This window comes from Rhineura floridana, chromosome 10, assembly GCF_030035675.1.
Source record: "Rhineura floridana isolate rRhiFlo1 chromosome 10, rRhiFlo1.hap2, whole genome shotgun sequence".
Lineage (NCBI taxonomy): Eukaryota > Metazoa > Chordata > Lepidosauria > Squamata > Rhineuridae > Rhineura > Rhineura floridana.
This window is the reverse complement of record NC_084489.1, coordinates 76040383-76056988: the sequence shown is the minus strand read 5'-3', so window position 1 is coordinate 76056988 and position 16606 is coordinate 76040383. Positions and strand designations below refer to the sequence as shown.

At 41.0% G+C, this 16606-nt stretch overlaps 1 long non-coding RNA gene across 2 annotated transcripts; it reads right to left on the bottom strand.

Moving 5' to 3' along the window:
• Positions 1 to 1071: 1071 nt before the first annotated feature.
• Positions 1072 to 16406, bottom strand: LOC133365505 (uncharacterized). Of its 2 annotated transcripts, none has more exons than XR_009758229.1 (4): positions 16327 to 16406; positions 6919 to 7033; positions 4195 to 4297; positions 1072 to 1610 (listed from the first exon to the last, which is right to left on the bottom strand). It is a non-coding gene; the product is annotated as an uncharacterized LOC133365505 (long non-coding RNA). The 2 variants fall into 2 exon arrangements; XR_009758230.1 differs by having other exon boundaries at positions 1072 to 1517.
• Between the last annotated feature and the right edge of the window lie 200 nt (positions 16407 to 16606).

Here is a 16606-nt window from a genome sequence, read left to right as displayed (position 1 = left end):
CCAGGTTCTGCATTGTGTATGTAGCCTCCATGAGCATTGGAGGCTCCCCACTTCAGACTTCGTTTGTTCTCCAGCTCATAGAGAATTATGGCCAGAGTTATGGAGGGGGGGAAGACAGCTTCTGCCCAATTGCACATAGCCTTTCCATGTGAACAACATGCCTGAATAGGGCTAAAATGTATTTTAAGCAGCTGATTCATGCCACTTTCCAAGAAAACTTACATGATATGAATAGGTCTGGGAGCTCAAGGATTCACCTCTGACCACAGGCACATGCTCTATAATGCAGCTTGATTGCTTTTTCCTTTAAGAGCCAATATACAAGCAAAAATCTCATTAATTCCATTCAGCCTATTGTGAGATTTGGCGGTGTCCTTCTATATACTCAACTGTTTAGTCCATTGCCTTGGCTTATAAATATGATGGACTGTACTGAGGTGCAGAATGGGAGAGCTCTGCCAAAGTCTCTGCTATTCTTCACACTGGCTGTGTTTGCACATCACACTAAACCATGGTTTAGTGCAATGAGTAAGAATGAGCCACAGTAAGCCTTAGGCTCAAACACTTTCCTCTTGCTTCCTTCTGTGCAGCTGGGATAAACAGTGAAAGCAAACGCATCCAAACTCTTCCCCTCATCTGTACAGGGAGAGGATGGGAGATGTGTGAGCAAGGCTTGCTGCTTCATGGTTTAGGATGATGTGCAAATGCATAATCAAGAAAGGGGTTAAAGAGCCCTTCACTGTGCTTTAGCTGGCTGGGAATGAATTAATGGGCAGATACATCAAACCCTTGCTGAAATCAAGATATGGCTTCTCTTAGATGTTAGCTGCTGAGCAGGGTTATAAGCCTTGTCTATGAAGACAGGAACCTTTATAGCTGTGTGGCAGAAATAACTCTTTATAAGGCTAGTGGTTTGATTGAGAAAGATCTGGGGTGTTGTATATTCTATAGTCTTTTGAAAAATTCCATTCATAAGCATCTAGCTAGCATTGTCTGTTGATTTCGGTATGGCACCTGCGAGACAAAGAAAGAAACATAGGTGGAGATTTGAAGTTTTAATTCCTATACCCTTGATGACAATTTCCCATCAAATAATCCAGATTTCCCCTTTAGTTGATGCAAAGACGTTTGTAAGTGGTGGGGGAAAGATCAACTCATTAAAACAAACAAACACACTCTACTTAATTCTGAGCTGTTTCCTTTAAGCAAAGCTATTGTGGCTGATGGCTTGGAGTCTTGATTTCATCTCTTCTCAGAGGGGAACACCCTGATTTTGAACTACATTCTGGGTCTCCCCACACACAAACACACTTTGTCTTTTTCCCGATTGCTTTTCCTGATTTGCTGAGGTTATATTCTTGCTTGGAAAGGGTTGGTCTGTTTCTCCATGACAGGTGATTTTTTTGTCCCAGGTAAACATATCACCTTCCTTCACTTTTTGTCTTCAGAAATAGCTCAAAGTTTTGCTGATCACACACTCCTTGGTTCTTGGGGTCCCCCCCACCGCTTTCAAACCCCTGTGGCGAGAGAGATTGCGGTGAGAGTTATTCCTCCTGACCTCTTCCGAGCCTCCATTGAGTTAAAGGTCAGCGGTCATTTTCTCAGACTGCCTGCGGAGGAGCGAACCAAAGGTCATTCCTTTAACTCACTCCAAGTGGGATGTGGTGGTGATGATGATGGAGTGTGTGTATGTGTATTTTATAAATCGCTTCACAGCCTGAAGCCATGGAAGCAGTGTACAACAAGATAAAAATGAAATAAAATACACCCCCCCAAAAGCCCCAACATTAAGATCTAAAAATAATAAAACCATTTCCACAGACATACTATTAATATACCATAAACGACTGAGTTACATCTCAGGGCAGGCCTTCTTAAACAAAAATGTCTTGAGTAGGTTCAGTAAGAACCTCAGTACGTAAGGATTTGGTAATGCTAATTTGAGCACTGAGAAGCAATATTCCTCTTTTATGTCTCCAACATGTCTTTTAATCATAGTCCCCCCCCTTCTTTCTTCAAGTGGATGGCTTGGCCTTTTCTATGCCCGTCAGAAGGAGTTGTTATGGGCCTATGTTTTGTGTTCCCCTCCCATCCTGAATTCTTTCCATTCTTGAGAACTGGGTTTGTTTCTGAGTTTCTCTTTATTCAGCAAATGTGTGACTTTCATGCTATCCCACTAACTATGAAACTTTTCTGTGTGCCCCTTTCCACTTCCCTTTGCATGGATGGGCTTCCTTTGACAGAAACGTTCCTTCCTGCAAAGGAAGAAGGAAAAGAATCAAAAGTCTTTCCATTTCTTTTGCACCCTTCCTACAAACATTTTTCTCTTTCTTTGCCTTCTCATGTAAAGGGAAGGAGACGAGTTTCCTTTGATTCCTTTTGAAAGCTTTTTAACGGGGGGGGGGGGGGAGAGCACTGCAGCCCAGCCATTATTTCCTTGATTGGATTCCTCTATGGAAGGAGGTTGGAAAGCGATAGGAAAAGCTATTTCCTCTGATCTTCTCCTATCAAAGAGAATGGACAGGCTCTGTCAATGCCATGGCTACCTCCGCCTGCTTATTCTCTCTCTGACCCACCCCTTGTCCTCCCTCTTTCCCCTGCCCCCTTCCACTCATACAGATGTGAAGAGATCTATTGGTCCTCCCTCTCTTTCCTCTTTTCCTCTCCTGAAAGAGAGAACTAATCACAGGGCATTAATTACCTACGGAGGTCCCTTCTCTCTTTTTTTTCAAAAGGACACAATGACTAAAAAGGGCAGTCCTTTGTTCCTTCTGCAAAGGCTTTTGCCATTTTGACAGATGTGATCAAGACGGTTTAGCTTGGGCTGGGGAAAGACTGTGGGGGTAAATATGGTAAAAGATGATATTCTGCTGGAGCACAACAGTGAAAATGTATGTTCTGTTTGACTATAAAACAGAATCAATCACATTTCATAGTATAATAGAATTATTCCTGTTTACTTTTGATCTACAGAACCGAGTCTAGAGAAATGCACACACATAAAGGAGATTTGGCTATATTAAAAGGTAGTATTGTAAAATAACATTTTAGCCCTTTTCTCACCTTTACTACATATGTTGATTGGTTGGCTCAGTTCACACATCATGGGAAACCATAGCTGATGGCTCACCATGAGTGTGCCAAACTGGGCTGTTTTGCTCCTTCCTAATTCTGCTGGGAGGAAACAAAGCATGATCTCTAACTCAGTGGTTTGTGTCACACCAACAAACCATGATCTGCAGCCAAAGTTTATTCTTGGCTCACTGACCATGGTCTGTAGGAGTGAAACAAAGCATGACCCCTGATTAATAACTACTGAATGATGTCTTCTCTGTGACTGTACCTATTCTTGCCACCCCCACCCGGAAGGCATCTGAGCTTGATGGGCCATCACTACCTCATGCTGTTGCATAAAAAAGGAATGTTTTGGAAAAGCTTCTTCATAGCCTGAGGTGAGAAGAGAGGGTGCCATTCAGATGACTGGGTAGTCAGACAGAAGGGATGACTGTATGAATGATTCTGATACCTAGAAAGATCTGTAACTACCTGGAACGAATTAGTTGTATATTGTACATATCTAAGTTGGACAATCTGTAATCTGCAAATCTCCAGAATTTGCAGTTCTTGGATTCTCTCTCTCTCTCTCTCTCTCTCTCTCTCTCACACACACACACACACACACACAGAGAGAGAGAGAGAGAGAGAGAGAGAGAGAGAAAGAGAGAGATTGCCAATAGATGAAGGCAGCAGAATCACTGAAGTCAGTCCAGTTGTATGAAGCAGTCATAAGAGGCATTTCTTACAGTAATGGACATGTGGCAATAGTTGATTCACGCAATCCTATTTTTTTGGTGGGGAGGGAGTACACTGGTTCACTTGAGGCTTTGTGCTGCAGACTTGGGGAAACCTACAAATGTATCTGTCCTCTCTAACCAAGTCCACCAGAACTTCCAAAAATTAGCTTAAGAGGTGGAATTGGCAACTCATGATCCTTCCCTCCACCCCACCCCAAAATGATCACAGAAGTTTGGCTCGGGCTGAGTGGAGGAGAGTGTGTGCTGCCCAGGAAAGGGTGTGTGACCTTCCCCAACACACATTTTTTCTGAAAAGGCTGGGGATTTTTACAGTCAGTAGAGATCCCCTCCTTTCAGAACTTCTTGTTACATCATAAACATTAACAAATACATTACTTACCATTACAAATCCATGGGCAAGAGCCAGCTTCACACCGTACATGAACTTGTCGCCTAAGTGGATATCTATATATCCTGACTGGCTACTGAGTGAAGTTTTCCCCCTAAACAAATGAAAGCAAAAAGCAAAATGAGAAACAATTGTAACTGTCTTACCTACAGTGGACTGTATGGAACATGAACAACCAGTCAGCAGCCCTTGGTGATGAAAAGTGCGTAGGAAAATCAACAGTGTAAACAGGAATGCTGCAACCTGATTTAATAACTTAATTGACTAATCATATGAGTTTTTGTTTATTAATGGATCTATTACATTTGCACATTGGTAATGTCAGTATTTCTGCAGCAAGAAGCATATTTGTTTTTTAAAAAGATGCACACGTGATGTAACAATCATAATCTTGCATGTGTTCCTCCTGTGTGTGAGACAAGGATGTCTCTTTTAAGATGATGTTTGCAGTTTTTATAGATGCACATATTAAAAATTTATATACTGTTAATCTGAATGATTGGTTATTCATTTGTTTAAATGTGGCCTTCAATGCACATGGTGCTTTACAAAGGAGAGGTCCTTGCCCCAAGTAACTTACAATCTAAAATATGTCACAGGAGACTACAGAGAAAGAGAAGGCTGTGGTGACAGGGAAACTATGCAGTTGCTTCATTTGCACAGGAAGAATGATTGGCTGTGGAAGGGCGGACACAAGCCTTCTCTCCCCTCTGTTTTATTTTCTGGGTCTTTTTTATATGCGAGTGAGTCCATTAGCTACCTAGAGAAAAGAGGAGGGAGGGAGGAAATGAACATGCCTAGCAAAGCCGTGTCTCATAATGCTTGGTTTTTTAACTGTTTCCTTCCCAGGAGACAGAGGGCAGGACTATCTACTTCTACTAGAAAGCCTCTCAGTCAGTGGAAATATATTAATATTACTGTGGGTGTCAGTGAAAGACTGGCCTATGGCTTTGGAGGGTTTTTTGGGGGGGGAGTTGGGGGTAAGAATCTTGGGAGGGCTATGCCCCACTTTGCCCTTCAGACCAGCCTCCTTGTGTGGAGGGGAGAGAGACAGGAAGGGCCATTTTTTTGCAACGTTGTAAGGAGACAATCAATATAACCTGGGAATGGACTCATGGAGAACAAAGGAGAGAGAGGAGACAAAAATACATCCAAGGCTATGTGCCTTTTCAGCAGAATGCATAGTAACATTCTTGATTCAAAGTTGGAGCCCTAGTAGACAGTATGCAAATAGTGTAAACTGATGATAAACAGGCATAGCAAGACCAACAGTATAAACAGACACCAAAAGAGGGACAATTACTTCCTATAGCTGGAATTCCCTCCTCTTAAATATTAGGCAGGCGCCATCTCTGCTATCTTTTCGGCGCCTTTTGAAGACTTTCCTCTTTCAACAAGCCTTTTAAGTTGAGACCTTATCCCAGTCTGCGTCTGTGTTAGAATTGCTTTTAATATGTTTTTTATAATAAGTTTTTAATCTTTTTTTTAAAGCTTTTTAAAAAAATGTTTTTAACATTTTGTTTTAATTTATTTTAAGGTCTGTTTTTATGATGTTTTAAAGTGTTTTTAGCATTTCTGTTTGCCGCCCTGGGCTTCTGCTGGGAGGAAGGGCGGGATATAAATCAAATAATAAATAAATAAATAAAATATAGTTAGTGAGCCACTCTCAATGGCTATTGAGTTCAAATTCCATAGTGTCAATTTGCTAATGATTTTCCATTCAGCGGTAGTCTGTCTTGGTGCCTGTTTCATTTGCTCATTTTGAATACCTATAAATAAACAGATATTGCAAAATACATTACAACTCGTCATAAAACATTTTAAGTCATCAGTCCTGTTTCCTTACAAGGAAACTGGCCCTATAAAAGGTGGATCCTAAAACTGTCTACAGCCCAAGGAAATAAGTATGTGTGCATTTGTGTGAGAGAGCAGCCCCCCTCAATATTATGAAATGCAGAATCAGTAGGCTGTATGACATACTCTATAATGAACTCACATATTTTCAGCATCATGATGAGCATTTGTGTCTGTGCCATCTTGTAGCATTTCATGGTGTCTTGAACAGATCACAGAAGAAGTCTTTCCCCCAGACTAATCATGCTTTAGTTAAGTTATTGCCACAGAATTGTTCGTTCAGAATTATGCCGTGGATTTTAACCATTGTTGATATTTTCTTCCCCTTCTTTGGAATGGAAAGTACAAATCCACTTAAAAAATGCTATGATCTTTTGAATTCTTCCAGAAAACTTTTTATCACTCTAAGAGGATAAGAAATTCATTAGCTTAAGTTGTATGATTCTTCCAGCTCATTAGAGAGCGGTGCACTTTTCTGTTTGAGGATGCCTCCCAGCTCTGCACTGAAGCTGTCAAAGTTAAAGATGAAGGTATGGGACCACTTAACCATCCTATGAGGCATTTTTTATTTTTAACTATGCAGACCAAAGGGTTCATTAGATTAGCTTAATGAACAGTCACGGGCCTGATGTACAAAATCCCCCATTTCATTAGTGTCTAATTGCAACCAAAATATGCAATTGCCAAACAGAGCCACCCTAACAGGAAACTAAAATGTAAATTTCAGTGTATTGACAGTAATTATGTTTTCACAGCCACTGTTTCTGGGTTTTCTTCTATAACCAGGTAGTACAAACATTTTTATTTGAATGTCAACTCCTCAGACCTATAAGAGTTCTAAATACTTGAAAATACACCCACCTCTGTAAATATGTCTCCATAGACCTGGAATATTTACATCGAGAACCTTCCATTCTGCTTGCAGTATTATGAAGCACTTGGTAATCTATTTTCTTCTCTGGTATCTAAAAAGTCACTATTGGGAAAAGCACGTCATGTATATAAAATACATAGATGAAAACTGGAAAAAATATTCCAGTCACCCTTCGACAGTGTTCACAATTTTGATCAATTTATGCATCGTCTGGAAAGTTCAAAATAGGGCAATTGGTCCCAAAATACATTTTAAAGCATCCTTCACAAATCTTCTAATCTCAGCTTTCACTAGCGGAGAGAAACATAGGCACTCAAGTGGAATTTAGGAGAGACTTCTTGGCTGTGGGCCAAGGCTTCCGGCAAGATAACCTCCAGTATCTTTCCTTCAAGTGATGATGTTCAGGTAAAGATGAATGATTGCTTTTCTTCCCCCCCCCAAATATATGCAATAGAAGATAAAGTCATATGGCAAGACTTTACGTGTGTTTATGTGGAAAACTGTGGGGTTCCCCCCCAAACCCAGTTTCAAATATTCTGTGGGATGTTATTCTAATTTCTTTAGACAAGAAAAAATGGTATTATACAGAAATATGTTTCTGATAGAATAAATGTTTAATCACCATCAGGAGCTGGCTTCTGGCAATAATATTATTTTTTAAATGCAGCCAATGGGCAGATGAAAAAGAGCACAGGATTCCTGAATTTACGCTGCATTCACATCATACATTTAAAGGACTCCTATACCACTTTAAACAGTCACTTCCCCCCAAGGATCATAGGAGCAGTAGTTTGTTACTGGTGCTAAGAACAGTTAGGGTGGCCTTATTCCTCTCACAAAGGTACAATTCCTAGAGTGGTTTAACAGTCAGTCCCTCTTTCCAGCGAACTCTGGGAACTGTAGGTCCGCCAGGGTGACAGAGGTCTTCTAACATCCCTCTCAGCTAGGGATGGAAAGATCTGTCAGTTTCGGTTCTCTCAGTTTCTCATTTTTCCAGTCTTAAATTCAGTTCACTGCATTTCTGCAGCAATTTGCAAATTAAAAAAAAATCCTCATGAAAATTCTCCAGCATTTTCAGCTTTAGGAGTGTAAATTTCTCCTAATAAGCACATTTTTGCAGGCAGTTTTGACTAATGTACACATTTTTGCAAGCCATTTCTTGTCATATAATGCATTTTTGTATATTGTTTTCACTCATTCATTTTTATGCACACTTTCCTCTAACATATGCATTTTTGTAAATATTGGTTGGCAAACTGCATTGCAAAATTTGAATAAGTGTGAATTTTGAAAGATGGCTGTGTTTCGGTTCTCATATTGTTTCAGAAAGTGTGAATTTGAAAGGTTCAGCTTGAAATGGGAACTGAATTGAAATTCTTGCCCATTGCTGCTCTCAGCACCCTTTGCAAACTACTGTTCCCAGGATTCTTTGGGGGAAGCTATGACTGACTAAAGTAGTATGCAACAGCTTTAAATGTATGATGTGAATGTGGAGCTAGCTGTGCAGGAAAGGAAGTTCAGGAGCTCTCCATTCTTTTTCACCTGGGCATGCTATAAGTCAGGCATGGGGAAACCTGCAGCCCTCCAGATATTGTTGTACTACAACTCACATCGTCCCTCACCATTGGTCATGTTGGCTGGGATTGTTGGGAGTTATGGTCCAACAGGTTCTACATCCCTTCCTAAAGAAAATAATGATAGAAATCACTCTTCTGTTTGCCTGTAAAAAATTTCCTGCATCCTTACCAACCATAAAATACAACAGAGTTGTATCTTTGAAAGCTCAGACTGTTTTAAGATTATGAGTCCTGCTGAACTGAAGATGATATGGTTTCTGATTCCCACTTGTTTCCTTATGCCCATAGGCAATTTCTTTCCTTTGTTCTCAACATTGTCATTTCAGGACAAACACTGCATCACATGATGCTCAGTAGCCATTAACATTCCAAAGAGAATATCGCTAAAATTGTAATTACTGTAGCAACCTGAATTAAAAGAATCAAAATAGCAAGTATTTCAAAAGCAGATCTCTGGTTTGTAAAGCGTTACATTTTTGACTGCAAAAGTGTAGCCTGTTTTGGCGTTATCGCATGCTTGAACAATGCAAGGACACATTCACAATTAAGCAAGCTCTTAAGTAACTTGTGGAACATTTTATATTTCCAACCCCTCTGCCCTCCTCGAACAAATATTTCCATGGTTTTGTGGCTAAGCATGAACACATTATAAAATATTGAAAAGCATTCAACAAATACTCATGGAACAAATTTGAAAGCTTAACAATGCAATCTAATCCAATCTTGAACAATGTCTGTTCAAAATCAAGTCCTACTGAGTTAAATAGGATTTACTCCCAGGTAAGTGGATATAGGATTGCAGCCTAAATCAGTCTTTAAATTATGCTAATCATTTTGACCAGTGGCATTCTGATGGGCTGCACATGAAAGTACTCTCAATATATTTAACTGATACACAGGGTAACAATTTGGATGAATGAAATATTTTGCAAGACCACAATTTTACACAGTATTTCATTTATTTTGATAACCAAGAATAACTTCAGTCATGTGCACAAGACCCTCCTCCTTCTGCATATTAGTGAAAATTCCAGCAACATATTCGTTTAAAAACTAGGCTTGTGACAGAATAAGCAGTTGGCTGACAACATTTCAGTCTGGTTTCCCCAGCCTGATTGGTTATGTGGCATCAGAAAGCCTGCCACTGGATTGGCCAGCTTTGCAACTGTTGCTATGACTCTGCTGTTGCTAGGATCTCTGCCGTCTCCAAGCCCTGCAGGAACATGTAATGAATTATGGATGGTTGATTTTCTCAGAGAGGACTGATCTGTAATGCAGATGAGCTTCAAAGACCCCCTTTTCTTCTGGGTTCTTATTAAAAAACACACACACCAGAGTTTTAAACCAGAACCTGGCATTTGCGTAGTCCTCAGTCACAGTAGTAACTCCTGAATACTGATGTTAATTCTTATGCAAAACAAAGGCCAAAAGGTATCTGTTATTTGTTCAGGAAAACCTTGAAGGATTTGCACTGAATTCTGAGACCACTGGAGTATTTTTCTTAATTTAAATTATTATTATTATTACTGCAAAACAAACAAACAAACTGTATACAGTACAGGCCTCAGTAGAGGTGCACTGTAACCATTAGAAATAAATGCCATTCTGTAAATGGTAATGTTAGTCTCAGTAGTTGTTTCAAGACTAGGGGCTGTAGACACACTTGCGGTTATACTGACTTCATTGCTTCTCCATCTCTGGATTTTGAATCCAGGTATACTGTTCATGATGTTCATCACACTCCACCCCTTTTTACTCCAAAATCTGGGATCTTTGAGATTAGATGCATTTTCCCTTCAAGCCAGCTTCACATCGACTTGAAAACTGTCCGGTCTATCAAACTGTTGTGACTCCAAAGTGTGTCCATTGGAAACACTTTGCAACAGATGGTCCCAAAGGGTCTGACATCAGCAGTTGGGTTGGATGCATTCCATCACAATAAAGATGTATACGGTTGGGTGCAGATTTGTTTCAAACTGCACCCAAACAAAATATAGCCAAGGCTGCAGACTAGTTAAAAGAATTTCTGCTTCCTCTGTTTCCTTTGTCAACAAAACTGTTGCCCAAGCATGACCAGGATATTCACAGCATGCACTTTGATCAATAGTGTCAGTAGCTTTTCCAGGGGCTAGAAGTGCTAATTCATGGCGTGTTTCAAGCATACCCAGTGTCTATTGTTGATGAGTAAAATGTCATATCTGATGCACACAACATAAACATTATATTAGTTTCAAGTTTAGGGTGAGAGGAATGCTGCTTAGGCTGCTCCATAAGATGTGGGAAATATTGCTTCACCTGGGCGCAAGACCCTTTGAACGCAGTGAGGCTTATTTCTAAGTGGTCATGAATACAATCACACTGTTAATTTCCCTGACCTCTCTCTTTCTCTCTCTGTCAGGGCTTGCACCAGACCCAGGTTGTCATGCTCCCCAACACCCCCTCCTGATGCAGGCGGTGTGGGTTTAAACAGGACTGCCCACCCCAGCTCCTACATCACCACATCAGCCCGCTAGAGCACTGTGTGCACATCTGCCATCACCCAAGATGGCAGTAGAGGTGTCAACCCCTTACAGGCACCTTGGCTGATGGCAGGCATGTGCACACAGCACACTGGCATAGCAATGTGGGAGACAGGTGGGGCAGGCTGGCTTATTTAAGTCTTCACTGCCTGCATCTGCAGGAGGGTGTTGCCTGGGAGGGTGGAGATCCTATCCTGCAATACACAGCAATGTTGGGTCACTGGGTGTGACTCACCCCATGACCCAATGCCAATGTGGATTGTGGAGCACGACTGCCACCCTCCCAGCCTAAGAAGGGGCCCTTCTGGGCCACAGGGGCCTTTCTGGGTCACTCACTGGTGCTAAGCTTGCTCTCAGTAAGCTACTGGTGCAATTAGGGAGTGAGAAATTCAATCCAGTTTGCATTTAAAGGTGAACTTTCCTAATTCACACTTTCCAAAGCAATACACAGATCGAAACACAACACTCCTTCAAAACTGACACTTACTTGAATTTTGCAATGCAGTTCTCCAGCCAAGTAACATGTACAAAAATGGTGTGTGTGTGTGTGTGTGTGTGTGTGTGACAGAGAGAGAGAGAGAGAGAGAGAGAGAGAGAGAGAATAACATACATAAATAGCAGGAGAAATGTGCATACAAGTGCTGATGAATTTTCATGAGAACTTTTTAAAAAAACCACACATGGAAATTGATGTGGAAATGTAGACAACTGAATTAAAGTTTAAAGAAATGGGAAACTGAGAGAAACTGAAATGGACAGATGGGCCCATTTCTAGGTACAACTAATGTTTTTGTTATTAGAAACCTTTGGTCTTATCCATTTATAATGCTTTGCACTGATATAGTGTCTTTGTGTGTTCATATGCACTCCTCCTTCTAACAGCAAACTTAGGTGATGAGTGCTGATAGGACTGCAGAGAAATGGAGCCATGGTACAACAAAAAGGTGGTATCAGCATGCTCAGGGGAAATAAAATAAAAAGTAGGGGGAAATCTCAATGGAAATTCTTGCCCCCACAAAATAGCTGAATGACAACTGAGTATGCTCTGCAGCTACACAATTTTGACAGCCAGTTGGAAAACAAACATGGAAAGGTGGAGAAGGGTGGAGATGGAATGGAGTATTCTGGAGAGGGGCATGACTACTAGTAATATTTTCTTGTATGTGCAGGTCCCACTTGTTATCTCAGTAATCTTACAACAATCCTGTAAGACAGGTCAACACTTACTGCCAATGAAGTTCTGAGGCTTCCTGAAAACCATTTAAGAGTCAGCCTCTGTGCTCTCTCCAACACTGAAATGAATGAAAAAATGTTTGCAGGTGTGGGACCACCACGCACACATTAAAGCTTCCTTGCCCACAACAGGATTAGAACATAAGAAGAGCCTGCTGGATCAGGCCAGTTGCCCACTTAGTCCAGCATCCTGGTCTCACAGTGGCCAACCAGCCCACAAGCAGGACCTGAGTCCCTCCTGTGGTTATGGGCAACTGGTTTTCAGAAGCATATTGGCTCTCACTATGGTGGCAGAGCACAGCCATTATGACCAGTGGCCAGTCAGATGCCTGTGGGAAGCCTGCAAGCTGGAGCACTCTCCCCTCCTGACATTTCCAGCAACTGATATTCAGAAGCATGCTGCTTCCAACCAAGGAGGCAGAGCACTGACATCATGGCATATACCAATTGGTAGCCTTACCCTCTGTGGTTTTGTCTAATTGTCTTTTAAAGCCATCCAAGTTGGTGGCCGCCATCACTGCCTCTTGTGGGAGCAAATTGCATAGTTTAACTATGTGCTGCATGAATAAGTTCATTTGACTGTTCTGAATCTTCCAACCTTCAGCTTCATTGAATGCTCATGAATTCTAGTGTTGTGAAAAAGGGAGAAAAACTTTTATCTACTTTTTCCACGCCATGCATAATTTTATACACTTCTATCATGTTGCCCAAAAGTCCCATAAGAACCCTTTCTCAGGTAGAACTTTAAGTTGCTGAGCTATATGAGTAAGAAATATCTCTGGCATGCCTTCCAACATCATGTGCAGAAAAAAGATGCTTGTTTTATATTAAGTATTGGAAGCAAGCACATTGTATAAGACAGTTGCTTCAGTATAATCTGTCACGGTATCCTACCAAATAATTATTTAAAATCTGAGCAACCCTGCTATATAACATATTCAGACAAGAAGTATTCTGAATTCTCAAATCCAGTATACATTAATGGTTGTGAGATCCAGTTGCCAGGTATGTCAGACTGTATTTTGCCAGCAGCCAAATAAGGACAGTTGGTAGATAAGTTTTTATTAAGCAAAAAAATACATTGCACAGCCACTGACAGGTATTGTATCTATTAAATAGGTGCAACTGGAAGGTGTTTGCTAATACATACTGGAGATATTTATGCACAAATTGTATGAAATTATTCACCCACACTACAAGTTAATACTTGTGTATGTGTAGACACAGTATTCTTGCTGAGTCCTAATCAGAGTTGAACAGGTGGATACTTTGAAATTCCTTATTGTGTCTACAATGTGTTACTGGAACTCAAATTACTATTGCCTTTTATGCAACAGCATTGTTAATCTTGAGAGCCACTCAAGGGTCAGTCCACAAAACTGCTTTGCTACAGATGCAGTGTCCCCATACTACCTCCATCATGACAGGCAAATGAACCCCAGCAACTTTCGGACAAACCCAGGATCTGGATAGTGTGCAGACCATAGGATTTGTGTAGTGACAGCAGAACAGATCCTCTCTAAGAAAGGAGTAGTGCTTATGGTATGACCTCTGAGCCATTCAATATCCAGGTCCCACGTAAATTGTCAGCTGCTTGTATTGGCTTGTGGGGAGAAAAGTTGTCTCAACAGCACATGGGGCTTGTGTGGAGTCTAATAATATTTGTTACTGTGGCTTGGATGGCTTTAAAAAGAGATAATATCAGTAGCTTCTCACGGTGGCTACATACTATCTCCAGGGTCAAAAGCAGTATGCTTCTGAATACCAGAGGATCACAAGCGAGGGGAGTTCTATTGTTCTTATGCCCTGTTTGTGGACCTCCTATAGACATCTAGTTGGTCACTGTGAGGACAGAATGCTGGTCTAGATGGGCCTTTGAAATCAAAAAGAGGAGGTCAAAGACCAAGATGCTGAAAAAAGGAACTTTTATTTTTGATAAAACCCAACGCGTTTCAGCCTGTTATCTACAGGCCTTCATCAGGGGACTAAGGGAAATTTTCAAAATTTACAGCTACTATTTTATTTAGAGGGGGAGACAATAGAGGTGGAGGATTTTCAAAATTTACAGTAGGGGAAGAAGCTCAACATCTTCATTTAAACCACTAGGGGCCATTGTTTTTAAAGTAAATATACAAAATAACTCTTTTCTCAATAGAATGTCTTTGTTTTCTCCGTACACTTTCTCCAAAACCCAAAATCTTAGAAAGTGTACTGAGAGAACGAAGACATTCTATTGAGAAAAGAGTTATTTTGGATATTTACTTTAAAAACAATGGCCCCTAGTGGTTTAAATGAAGATTTTGAGCTTCTTCCCCTACTGTAAATTTTGAAAATTTCCCTTAGTCCCTCATTTGTTCCTTGCATCCAGGTGTAAGGTGTTCCTCATGCAAAAAGAAAACATTATTGCATTCACCTGTACTTCGCTTTCGACTGCTTGTGTATATATACAGACAATCCAATGTATTACTCATTGAGATATTTGATATTGGCACAGTACAGAAAGCGATTTGCTTGTCTTATAAGCTATTATGTGAGTATTAGACTGTTCAAAAGATTTATATGTACTATGTATATGTGTATGATTTTATATGTGTGTAGAGTTAATTTGTCCTTTTTGTTTGGTTTACCATAGCCCCTGATGAAGGCCTGTAGATAACAGGCTGAAACACGTTGGGTTTTATCAAAAATAAAAGTTCCTTTTTTCAGCATCTTGGTCTTTGACCTCCTCTTTTTGATTTCTCATTTGGATGCTAGCCACCCTCTGCTTTTTTTCTAGATGGGCCTTTGGTCTGATTCATCAGGGCTCTTCATATAGTTGTATGAAATGAAGGTATCACTTGCGACTTACGTGTGGAACAAGCAAGGCTATCTTAATGCTGAGCAACACCCCAACAGATTTCAAACTAGGCTTCAGTTCTTTGTTGGTGTTCTGCTACAACTGCTTACCTCCATGTGACCCACTCATCGAGGTGTTTGAAATTCCTGTTTGAGGAAGCTGTCTGAAATTCCTTCAGGTTTGGTATCACAAGGGATATAAGCAACATCAGCCTCCTCAGAACACTCTCCCATCTGCTTGTTAGAGCATCAGCGTTGTCAAATATTTGTGTGGTCTACACTTGCAGATGATACTGTATTTCTGTGATGTCAGTAACCATATCTGGATTCTTGGAAGTGCATTGTATAATCCCTTCCCCCACACACACAATTTTTGGTCTGCTTCTACACTTTGAGGTGCCACATTGCGACACCTTCAGTGCATGTGCGTTTGTTAGTATCTCCTTTAATAGCTACAGTGCTGTTGGATTTGCATACAATAAAAGTCAACATTTTGGGTAAATAACTGTCTAAAGCTGCAATCATTTGTACATTTACCCAGGAAAGTAATGGGATTTAAGTCTGAGTAAAAATGCATAGTATTGCTGTAATCCTAAACACACAAGAGAGCAAGTTTCACAGAACTCAGAGGAACTTAAAAAATGTAAATGTACTGCCTTCAAGTCAATTCCGACTTATGGCGACCCTATGAATAGGGTTTTCATGGTAAGCGGTATCCAGAGGGGGTTTACCATTGCCTTCCTCTCAGGCTGAGAGGCAGTGACTGGCCCAAGGTCACCCAGTGAGCTTCATGGCTGTGTGGGGATTCGAACCCTGGTCTCCCAGGTCATAGTCCAACACTCTAACCACTACGCCACACTGGAACTTACTTCTGGTTAAATTTGCAAAAGACTGTGCTTTAAGGCTGCAATCCTATACACACCTACCTGGGAGAAAGCCTAACTGAACTCAGTCAAATTTACTTCTGAATAGATATACATGCAGGCCAGCCTGAATCCACAGTCTTCTGCTCCAACATCATAACATCAATTTCACAGAAAGCAAGCCATTTCCCCAAATCACCTCTAAATAAAATACACCACCCATGCCCATATGCACACTCTTTCCCTCCCACACAGGCTTGGGCCCTCCATTTTTTCTTCCTCCCACAGCCTCTGGCCTAGACCCTCCGTTTTTGTCTTCTCCCACAGTAACATCCTTTCCTTCTTCCACAGGGATAGCTGCTGCTCACCTTGCTGTCTCCTCCACTCCTCTCCTGTCCTCGGGTTCCACCTGCTCTCCTGCTGCTAAGAATGTCCCCTTAGAACTATTCCCTATCTTCTCTCTCTGCTAGTCCTGTCCAATCAAAACTGCTCTCAGTTCTAATTAGAGCTCCCATTGGAGGAGAAAGGGAACAGTTTTAACTTGTCTTTCTTCTCTCTGCTGGTAGTGTCTTTTTCGGATTCTGTGGCCAATTATAACGGTAGAGGGCCTAAGAAAACTGTCTCAGTGAGAGTTAAGAAAGGCTGTTA